We start from the raw sequence: 12168 nt of genomic DNA, 5'->3' as shown, positions 1-12168 counted from the left end.
CTCATACTTAGGTATGCATTCTTCCTTAGTGTTTGAAGAACATCACACAGTCTACTATGTATGGGTTCCAACAGAGACAGCAAAAAGAAGAATAGTTCTAAAGCCACAAGAAGAGGGTCCAAGGGCCAGAGAGATGGCTCTGTGGGTAAAGGGGCTTGCCAAGCAAGCATGAGGACCTGAGTTTGGATTCCCAGCATCCATGAGGAAAGTCATATGTCACAGCACGTGTCTGTGTGCTTCCCAACATTGGGAAGCACAAAAAGGAGGGTCTAGGGGGCCTGCTGCCTAGTCAGTCTAGTCCATCAGTGTGCTGCAGGCTAGTCAGCCAGTGAGCTCCAGGCTAGTCAATTGAGACTAGGTTCAGTGAGAGACTTGATCTCAAAGAAATGAGATTGATAAACAAAAATACCAGTGTCCCCTTCTGGCCTACACAGGAGCACATATGGACACATGCAGTCCTGCACATGCATGCATGAGTACACTTCTCCAACACATACACACAAAACAAAACATGTCTGGCAGTTAAGATCTAGCAACTTAGAAAATTATGAATCTCAGCTAGGTAGTCATAGTGCAAGCCTTTGATCTCAGCACTTAGGGGGCAGAGAGAGGCAGATCTCCAAGTTCAAAGCCAGCCTGGTCTGCAGAGCAAGTTCCAGGGCAACCAGAGCCACACAGAAAAAATCTTGTCTCAAAAAATCTAAATAAATAAATATTAAAAAGAAACTATGAACCTCAGTGGAAATTTCACCTTTCTCATCTACAGAGACACATATTCCCAACCTGTGTTAAGTAATTGTGCTATTGCAATTTTCAGATGGGGTAGTAGATTCATATTAGTCACGTTTGTCAAAAACCAAAAATGAAATAAAATAAAACAAACAAAAACAATAACATAGAAATTACTTTAAAAGGGAAGGTCTGATTTCAGTTCATGGTATTAGAAGGCTCAGTCCATGGTTTCTTGACCCTCTGTGTTTGAGCAAAATATCATAGCATCATACATGACTCAGGAGAGCTATTGATCTTATGGTGGACATGAAGCAGAGAGAAGGGGAGAGAAAAGCCTGGGACAACATACAGCTCCCAAAACATGTTCCCATGTGATCTGCTTCTAGGCAAGGCTCTACCTCCTAAAGTTTCTCTAGCTTTGACAAGTAGTGCAAACAGTGGGGAATCCAATGTCAGTTTCATAGACCAACAGAAGTCATTTCATATTCCAATCATGAACCATAACAATACATAAGGCCACTTTGGAACCAAGGCTTTGAAGACCATGCCAGTGTGATCATTATTTATGCAGAGCCATCAACGCTATGCTGTGCCTTCATGCTTAACAGAAAAGGAAGCTCAATGGAGTTAGATGAGTACATTAGGCTCCATCTGAGCTTATTTGGCTTCCAGAGTGACTGGCTGGCAGGAATAGGATCTTTAGGCAAAGAAAAGTGTAGGGCATGGAAAAGAAGCATGGCTGAAGTTTTGCTCACACCCCATAGACTGGCACTTTGAGTCAGTTTACAAATTCACTATGCTGTTCTGTGATTCCAGACCTAACCCAGTCTCTCTCCTAATTAAAAATATTACCTAAGTGGAAAAAGAATTGAAGTAACTTTGGCTAATGACACAGGTTTGTGACCTCAGCTGTGAGGTTGAGGCAGGAGGGAGGGAAATTTGAAGCTATGAAGCAATTCAAAGCTTTAATCAGCTTGGATTTAAAAAGAAAGAGGGGGGGAAAGGAAAGGAAGGAAGGAAGGAAGGAAGGAAGGAAGGAAGGAAGGAAGGAAGAAAGAAAGAAAGAAAGAAAGAAAGAAAGAAAGAAAAAGGGGGAGGAGGAAAGGAAGGAAGGAAATGGGGGGGTCAAGGCACCTGTCTTTAGTGCTATGATATATGTTCAGCACTCACTTGAGAATATGGGTTTGTCAGGCTGTAGTGGCACGATACTTTAATCCCAGCACTTGAGAGGCAGAGGCAAGTGGATCTCTATGAGTTAAAGGCCAGTCTTGTCTACAAAGCAAGTTCCAGGACATCTAGGGTGTCAGATACACAGAGAAACAGTGTGTCAAAAGAACAAACAAACAAACAAATGGGGGCGGGTAATCACCATCAGGGACAAGAGAAACACATTGCAAGTGGAGGGGGTTAAATAAAGCAGAATGGCAGAAGACAGGAGGTGAGGAAAGGGAGGAGATGAGTCAAGAAGACAAATAAGAGGATTGGTGCTTAGTGTCTTCTGTCTGTGGTGCCCCCACATCACAGGGTTTGACAGACTCAAGGGATCCTGAGGGCTCTGGCCACCTGTAAGGTCAATAAGAGGCTGTGTCGACCAGTGGGAACAAGAAGAGCAATATGAGCACTCATGTCTTTCTTCATTATAGCTCAGGCTGACCAGAACTCTCACCACCTCCAGGTGAATCAACGCAGAGAGCACACAGTCCTAACCAGGAGCAGCAATTCAGGGTAGGTTTCTGCTTCCCATGCTAAACAAACTTGGCCCGGATTACCATTCTCTTAACATCCTAAACCTTACTTCTAATTAAGATGATCTATTGCTCTTTCAGAAGTATGCTCCCCAATTAGCAGAGAGGAGATTATTCATACTGTGATCTGCCATGCTAGGGTTGTGGGAAAAAAAATCACTTCAGTTACATGAAAGCAGTGGTCTCTGTCAGACCCAATACAGCTTTTCATATTCCATTTAGTGGATACAGCTTCATTAAATACATTTGTGTGTGTACATGTGTCTTAGTCATTGTTCTGTTGCAGCTCTTATAAAAAGAAATCATTTAATTGGGGGTTTGCTTACAGTTTCAGAGGTTTAGTTGATTATCTTCATTCCAGGGTGCATGGCAGCATGTAGGCAGGAACTGGAGCAATAGCAGAGAGCTATATCCTGATACACAAACATAAACACACACACACACACACACACACACACACACAGAGAGAGAGAGAGAGAGAGAGAGAGAGAGAGAGAGAACTCTGGGTCGGGTGTAGCCTTTGAACCCTCAGAGCCCACCTCCAGTGACACATTTCTTCCAACAAGGCCACACCTTGTAATCCTTCTAAACCTATCAAAGAGTTCTATTCCCTGGTGACTAAGAATTGAAATATATGAGCCTGTGGGGGCCATTCTTATTCAAATCACCATAATATGCATATGTTAGTATATCTATGTCAGAATATATATGCAAATTTTATATATTCTTCAATACTTTATCAAACTATCCTCCAGCACTTTTTAAACAGGAGAGTGTCTGTATCTGCTATAGTGTCTACAATCTTTCATGTCAGATGGGCATGTTGTTTTGCATCTTTTAAAGTTTTCCTAACCTTATTAAGGAAGTAGGTTTGCCCAATGATCTAGCATCAGATTACCTTTGATATCTCTGCATCAGAAATTACTTAATGGTTTTATTTTTAGAGTGCTGTTTTTTATTTTTAAAAAGATGATTATTATATCATAATATTAGCTCTTTTTTAGACACAAAAAGCAAATTTAAAATTCATAAACATAGTGTCAAAGACATAATTAGAACTAGTTGGGTACTTCCAGGAGGATGAACTTCCACAAGGATAAACTGACCTCCCCAAGTGCACAAAGCCTTGTACCAAACCAAGAGCCTCTGCCAGACCATGCCCACTTGTTTGCTGTTCTGGCTACTTTGTTGCTACTGTTATGTAACTCAACAATTAGGTCAAACATTGCATTTATGCTCACTGCTCTTGCATTTGTGTAGGTGTGTGTGTGTGTGTGTGTGTGTGTGTGTGTGTGTGTGCGCGCGCGCGCGCGTGCGTGCGTGCTACTGTGTGTAGATGTCCTCAGAGACAACCCTCTGCTGTCTTCCCATAGTGAAAGGGGAAAACAGAACCCTCACTCCCCATTGTAAGATTATTAAATCTTATTCACAAAGGTCTCAATCTTACAGCTTAATAGCTAGCTGAAGGCTCTGCACCTGTTTACTTTTTTACCAAATGATATGATTCTTGGTATGTTGCCCAGTTTGGTCTCAAATAAAGCAGCCTCAGCTTCCTAAAGGGCTAGGTTAAGGCAAATGCCACCACAGCCATTTTATTTTTTCCTTTTTTTGGGGGGGGGTGTTGTTTCAAGACAGGGTTTCTCTGTGTAGCCCTTGTTGTCCCAGAACTTGCTCTGAAGACCAGAGACCAGGCTGGCCTCAAACTCTAGAAATTTGCCTGCCTCTGCCTCCAAAGAGCTAGGATTAAAGGTGTGCACCACCACCACCCGGCTACTTTTTTCAAAGTGAGGGCCAGACTACTTAGTGTTTGGATAGCAGAAGCCAAAGCCTTACACGTGCTAGCCAAGTGTTCTGCCACTAAACTCCATCTTCCACCATGCAGCTGCCTGCTCCTATCAATCTTTATAAAATTTGCGTATATGTGCTTCCTAAAGAGTCCCACCACAGATATCATCCCTGACAATCCATCACATAGGGTCAACATAGTAATGCCTCCAGTGCACAGCCCTGTTCATGCAGGGTTAAATTCCCAGGGTCCCCAATTTATGTTGCATAACTAGCCATCTTACTGTGTCATCCAAACCCTCCTGTCCTAGTTAGGGTTTCATTGCTGGGAAGAGACATCAAGACTATGGCTATTCTTATATAGGAAAACATTTAATTGGGGCTGGCTTAAAGTTCAGAGGTTTAGTCCATTATCATCATGGTGGGAAGCAAGGCAGCATACAGGCAGACTGGAAGAGGAACTAAAATGGGATCAGCAGGCAGCAAGAAGAGTGACACTGGGCCTGGCTTGAGTATTGAAAATTCAAAACCCACCCTCAATGACATACTTCCTCCAACTAGGCCACAACTACTCCAACAAGACTACATCTCCTAATAGTGCCACTCCTTGAGCCTACAGGGGCCACTTTCTTTCAGACCACCTCAACTCCATAATCTGGCTCTGTGTTCCTTCCTTCAAATTCTCTACCAGACATGTCAACCATAAGCTTTGCCCCGGAATTATGGTGTGGATTTCATTACTGTGGAGCTGACCTCCTTATGTGGTAGACAAGCAACAGTGGGTCAGAGATTTATGCCCACGTGTACATGCAGTCATATGCCTGCCACATCATGTACAGAGGTCAGAGGATAACCCTCAGGAGTCTGGTCTCCCCTTCCACTGTGTGTTCCTGTTGTCAAACTCAGTTAATCAGGCTTCCTTAGCAAGCACCCTGAGCCATCTTGCTGGCCCTCTCTTGTTATTCCAGAAAATCCAGGTAATAAACTAAGTAAAGAACATTAAAGAGTACAAAGAAGTATTCCTTCACCCTCTGCAATAGTCTCGTCTGGTCCTTAGCAGTATACTCAAGGTGGGTGAATCTCTTCTACCTACTATGCTCAGTTTCTACTCTCAGGGCACATCTGATGACAAATTATTCAGAATGTTATCCTCCCATCTCCCCTCCCAGCTTTTGAGGATCCTGCAATTCAATTCCTTTTTTTTTTTCAATTTTTCTTGAATCTTTGAGAATTTCATACACAGGTATACAGTCAAATTTGATCATTTCCCCATCCAACTCTCCCCATTTTCGCAGCAACATGTTTCCATCTGAGTACTTACTCATTCCTAAGTAGGACACCTATATCTATTCATTCATGATGTTGTTTCTCTAGGTTAATATCATGTCCCAAGAGACGGTCCTCATTTTGGATGTCAATCATGAGTTCAGGCCCCTGTACTTCTAACCAGCTGGCTGTGGATGTAGTTTCTGTTCCAACTGGTCCCACAGCTGTTTAGTGGCAAATAAACATGCAGAGGGTTATATTAAATATAAACTGTTTGGCCAATGGCTCAGGCTTCTTATTGGCTAGCTGTCTCTTAATTATTAATCCATTTCTATTAAACTATGTATAGCCACAAGGCTGTAGCTTGCCCTTAATCCAGCATTTAACCCATAACTATTGATCTATTTATATCTACATGGACCCGTCTTTCCAAAGAAGGCTCCAGCATGCTATTCCTTCAACAGCTACATGGCGTCTCTCCCTGGCCAATCCTCTCTGCATCCTTTCCCCAGAATCCTCCTAATAATATGAAGATGAGGTTAACCTGAGGTAAGATGGGTGGGCCCCTACTCCAGCAGGATTGGTACCTTTCTAAAAGTGGGAGATGAGGAGACAGAGAGAGGCCATCCTGAGAAGATGCAGCTGGAAGGTGGATTGATGCACCAGAAGCCAAGGAGTACCAAGACTGTCACAGACTCCGGGAGTTAGGATGGAGGGGAACTGGCTCACTCTCACAGTCCTCACAAGGAGTCAGCCTGTCCACACCTCCCTCTCAGAGGTGTTCACTTACAGAACTGGGGAATGTACACAGCACCTTGAGATGGCAAGCCTGACACTCTTTATTAGCACACTCAGTAGGTCTCAATGCACTCAGTTGGTCTGGCATCCCTAATACCTAATTCAGGACCTTGCATCAAGTACAAGCTTAATAATGTTTATATTAGGAGTGAATTAAATATGCATGTATTGGTCATCTATATGTACTTTAAAGGAAATTGATATTAAAGAATTTTTGTAGACTTATTTATGCATATGTTTTGCTTACATGTACATCCAAGGAGGTGGGAATAAGATGTTGAATCCCCCAGAACTGGAATCAGGGACAACCATGAACCACTATACAGGTGTGGGAATGGAACTCAGGTCCTTTGCAAGAACTAGAAGAGCTCTTAACTGCTGAGCCATTTCTCCTTCCCCCAGGTTTATGTCAGGGAAAGAACCTAGCAACAGACTGACCTAGAATCAAGCAATTACAATTATAGAATGCTATAACTGTGGAATGCCATAGTGTGGTGTGTGGGGGGTTGGTGTTACATATATCTGGGTTTTCTTTTTATACTTAACCTTCCATTTGATCCCTGTGTATACCCATTCCAATTTTTCTTGGCATTGTTCTTGCTAAAACACTAGCTTTTTATTATAATAAACGCTTCAGTGCAATAAAAAACAAAAACAGACATTTTAATTAGATCCTTCTGGAGGGGCAGCTAATTCTAAACAGGCAGCTGTTATGAACCTTAGATGACTGCCTCTCTCCCCCATTAAGAGACTAGAAAGCAATTGCTAGGTAAACAAGCAAGACCTCAAGTGTCCACACCCATCAAGGTGCCTAAAATTGTTTTGGAGCCAAGGCCCTCTTGCTTTACCTAAACTTGGCCTATGGGGAGAACTGTCAAACAGCAATGTGGAAAATACCATGCAGAACAGCAAATACAAAGAGGTTTTGGACATTAGCCTCCAGATGGACAAAGCATCCAGGAGTAGTTGGTGAGGAAAAATCACTCCAAGTATTCTCTCAACCACCATGGCTGACAAGGATTAAGGCAATATTTTAAAGCAGCTAGGAGAAAGGACTCTGAATGTTCCCAACACAAAGAAAAGATAGATGTCTAAGGTGATAGGTAAGCGATTTGCCCTGACCTGAGTATTGCACACATGCATACACATACTGCAAAGCAGCTGGGCATGGCTCAGTGGTTAAAAGCACTTGTCTTCCCCAGTTACCTGGGTTCAATTCCCAGCACCCACATGGCAGATCACAGCTTTTTCTAACTCCAGTTCCAGTGGATCTAATACCCTCACACAGACATACAAACATGCAGGAAAAACACCAATGCATGTAAAATAAAAAGAATACATACTGCAAAGCTGCCATGCACCCCAGAAATACTTACAATGACCATGAATCAATTAATACTAAAAATTGTACTGGCTATGGGATCAAATTCTTGTAATCTCAGCCCTCTGGAGCCAGAGACAAGGGTACCATGAGTTATAGACCAACCTGGGCCACACAGTATGACCCTGGCTATAAAGAAATAAATATTGAAAACTAATAGTTTCTAAAGGCCCTGTAGTATCTTACTATCCCCTAAAGCATATAGCTGCCACAGTAGTTCAGATGATGGGGGATGTTCTTCTGTATATATGTTTCTCTTATCAGTTGATGAATAAAACATTGATTGGCCAGTAGCCAGGGAGGAAGTATAGGCGGGGCTACCAGACAAGGAGAATTCTGGGGAGAGGAAGGCAGAGAGAGGATGCAGAGAGACTCCATGTAGCTACTGGGAAGATAGGATGCCAGCATTCTCTGATAAGATAAGGCCATGTAGAAATACATAGATTAATAGTTATGGGTTAATAATTAAGAGAGAGCTAGCCAGTAAGAAGCCTGAGCCAATTGACCAAACAGTTAATATTTAATATAAGACTGTGTTTATTTGGGGCTAAACGGTTGTGGGATCAGGTGCTGCAGAAACTCTGTCTACATCTTAAAAATCATAATTGTAGGTTGAAAAGCATCATCTTCAGACGTTAGTAAAATGCATCACCATGCAGCCAGAAGTCAATCTAGTCAATATCTCCTACACCCAACCTCGAGAAGCTAGGAAAAAAGGAGGAGCAAATGAGCTCAAAATCCCTTCCTCCTCTCTTCACACAGGACATAGGTGTCAAATACTGAAGTGAAAAAGCTTCACCGATGTTCTGTGGAGCAATCCAACCTGGGCAGGAAGAAGTTCCACAGTGGGAGGTCTTGAGAGGCAAAACACAGTGCTTACTTTGGATTTTCTGATGCTCTAGCGCCACCTTCTGGAAGAAGGAACTGAGGCTGAGAGGCGGGTGGAGTGTGGTGCTAGTATTTCAGGCTTAAAATTAAGATAATTGAACTAAATTCTCAGGAAAGGCAAAGAAAATCTTATAGTCACTGCCTCTCCCAGTCCAGGTAAATTAGCATAATGTTAGGCAAACAAGGAAGCTACGAGGCAAACGTGCAGCCAGCCAGCGTCAGATGTTTGAGAGCCAACGATAACATCAAACCTGAGTAACCAGCCCTTGGAACTGCGATCCCCGGAGCTCTGAGTTCTCTTCAGAGAAGAGACATTGAGATCCTGCAATAGCACTGCAGGAATTCAGAGAGACAGTAAAAATAATAATTTCTAGGCTATCTCTCGAGTAATCACACTCCTCTTTGCATTTTAAGTCTCAGGACTTGGCAAAAGAATTCAAGGAATTTTAAAACAGTAGTTACAAGGCTAATAATTTTCCCATATTAAACTCCTGCTTGCTGACCTAGCTTCAAGTTATTCATACATTTGGCACAAACAAAACCGAATGATTCAGAGTGTGAGCTTTTTTTTTTTTTCTCTCCCTTTTTTATTTGAATTAGAAACAAGATTGTTTTACCTGTCATTCCCAGTTTCCACTCCCTCCCGTCCTCCCCTACCGACCCCCACCCCCCCCTACTAACACCCTACCTATCACACATCCTTTCTGCTCCCCAGGGAGGGTGAGGCCTTCCATAGGGTGTCATCAGAGTCTATCGTATCCTTTGGGATAGGGCTTAGGCCCACCCCTGTGTGTCTTGGCTCAGGGAGTATCCCTCTATGTGGATTGGGCTCCCAAAGTCCACACCTATGCTAGGGATAAGGACTGAACTACTACAGGAGGTCCTGTAGATTTCCGAGGTTTCCTCACTGAAACCCATGTTCCTGGGGTCTCAGTCAGTCCCATGCTGGTATCTCAGCTTTTATAAGCAAAATCCTGCCTGTCTTTGTTTCCAAAGATTTGATTTATGTAACAAAAAGGGAATCTGGTGTAATATTTTAAAGTATTTGGAGCAAATTCCTCTCATGTGATAAGTGGGGGCTGGGGGGATCCTAAAACTGAAGAATGGGCAGTGTCTCTGTCCACCGGCTTCTGGTTCCTGCACCACAGCCATTAACCACAGCCATTTACATCCACGGTCGACTGAAAAGCATCATCGCAGGGACACTGGGAAACCTATTCTCTCCAAGTGTTTTATCCCCTCTTACCATGCCCCACCCTCTTGATTTTGCTGACTTTTATAGCTTCCACAAGTCACAATGTCTCAAGGAGGCTGGGGCTGAAGTTTCCTTTTTGAATACTAATTATGCTTATTCAGCGTGGAGTGCAAAGGTGAGAGTTCAGAGCTAGAAAGTGTCTCCCTTTTGTGATTGATATAAAAGATGTTAATGTCTGCTGGCCTCTTTATTTTTATTGTATTCAACTTCTCGTGAAGGTTTAGCCTTGCAAAACCAGAGAGGTTTCTCAAGGGAAAAGGTGTTTTCTACCAAATGACCCGAATTTAATTCCCAGAATCCATACGGTGAGAAGAGAGATCCCACAAGTGTCCTCTGACCTCCACCCCTCCTCAAAATAAATAAGTAAATGGAAGTGCTTTTTGAAAACAAGAATCATAGAAAAGACACAGTTCCTATCTCCCACCTCTACTCCACTTCTGAGTCCCCAGGAAGTTGGGAAGTCTGAATTTGGCAAGGATTGAACAGAAAAAGAATGGCGACAGTCGGGTGGTGGGTGGTGGGTGGTGAGTGGTAGTGGTGGTGACACACGCCTTTAATCCCAGCACTTGGGAAGCAGGGGCAGGAGGATCTCTGTGAGTTCGAGACCAACCTTGTCTACAGGGCAATACTTAGTTCAGTGACAACTACCACATTGAGCTCTTTTATCCAAAGCAGGTGGCCAAGGGAGCTGACATCTCTCAATGCTAAACCTCTGGGCAAGAACACTGCCCATGATACCTAGCAAAAGCTGCCACTGTGTCTCAGTCTCCCAACCCCTGAAGCTTCCCAGCTGATCCTCTGTGAGTTGAAGGTTGACTTCACAGATCCAAGGAGGATAAAAACACCTGGCTATGTTCACACTCCCACTGCTGACTCACACATAAAGAGTGTCAGGCTTAGTTTTCCGATTGGGAGAAAGGACCCATTTAGGACAGTTGGATACTGGCATGAACCAGAGTGGCAGAAGCTCCGTCACAATGCTTAAACAAGACATGGACAAGAGAGTTTTTAGTTAACTTTCAAAGACTGATATTACAAACCTGATGGTAGGAATTCGGACTCTGAGCAAGCGATAGAAAAAGTCTGAAGAGGCATTGAGTCCCAGGCAGGGAATAACGAAAAAAAAAATTAGAATTGTGAAATTGTTCACACCCCACAGATTGTGAGAATATCTTACTGTCTTTTGATTGCTTTGTAACTCACCCTAATGTATGTTCATGAAGGAATTGTTAATGTTTGTAATCTTGCTATATGTGTTATGCAAATGTTATTGGAAACTAGAAGTCAGAGTTCATTCTTACAGGAATGTAACGGGCTGTTTATAAGCCTTAGGATAGAAGTATGTTTTAGGGAGCAAACTTTAATAAGGTCCGTATCAGAGGCATTGCCACAGAGATTTTAAAAAGGCCATTTTTAACCTTTAAATATCTTCATCCGCAGGAGAAGGTTTGCAGCCCCGGGAGCTAAGATGCTATTCTCCTGGAGGTTTCTTGCTGATTCAGAACGCTTGGAGCAGGACTATGGCCCATCCCCCACTAACCTTATTTGTTTTACAGAGACTGGTTCCAGCCAAAGACGGGTACGGTTTTCCTTGCCTTCAGGGAATTCCTAAGACAGAACACACATGATGGAATGCGTGATTCCATGACGGGCACCCCTGGTAGGTTGAAGGGAGCCTCCTAAAACAGGTGCAGTCATCTGTCTTGATACAGAAGCACAGGTTTCTTTTTATTAATTTAAGAGAGAGGAATTGTGGGGGACCGAATATCTCTGTTATGGAATATTTTGGGTCCCATGTTCTGGCCACGGTAAACAGCAGTGGTGCCAGGAAGCTCCGGCCCACTATTGTATTGTTAATGTCAGCAGGGTTACTTTTGTTTACCATGGCCTGAGGGTAATATGCCTCTTATTTGCATCTGTATGTGCCTAAGCATCTGAATAGGCCCTCACCTGGGCGGAGGAGAGAGGTATGAGTAAGAAGTGAGGACAGAAGGCTAGGAGTGAAGAGGCAAGTGGCCAGAGGAAAGAGGAGAACAAAGAGAGAAATGGTTGCCTCATAGTATTAGCAGGATGGTTAAGAGTCACCAGAAAAGATGGCTAATAAAGAAATGACTCTAGTTCCACAACATGGAACTGAAAGCTCTCTGAAGATGAAAAAAAAAAAAAAAAGAGTGTCAGGCTTAATAGGCTCCAGACTGAGAAGGTGAACATTTCAGAGTCAGAAACTAAATTTTCCTGAGGAACAATGTGACTAGAGTTATTGGGGTCAGGGGTTGGGCCTCAGCAGCCCCAACAAGTTAGGCTTACCCACCTGTCAA

Source organism: Cricetulus griseus, assembly GCF_003668045.3.
Source record: "Cricetulus griseus strain 17A/GY chromosome 1 unlocalized genomic scaffold, alternate assembly CriGri-PICRH-1.0 chr1_0, whole genome shotgun sequence".
Taxonomy (NCBI): Eukaryota; Metazoa; Chordata; class Mammalia; order Rodentia; family Cricetidae; genus Cricetulus; species Cricetulus griseus.
This window is presented reverse-complemented; position numbering follows the sequence as displayed.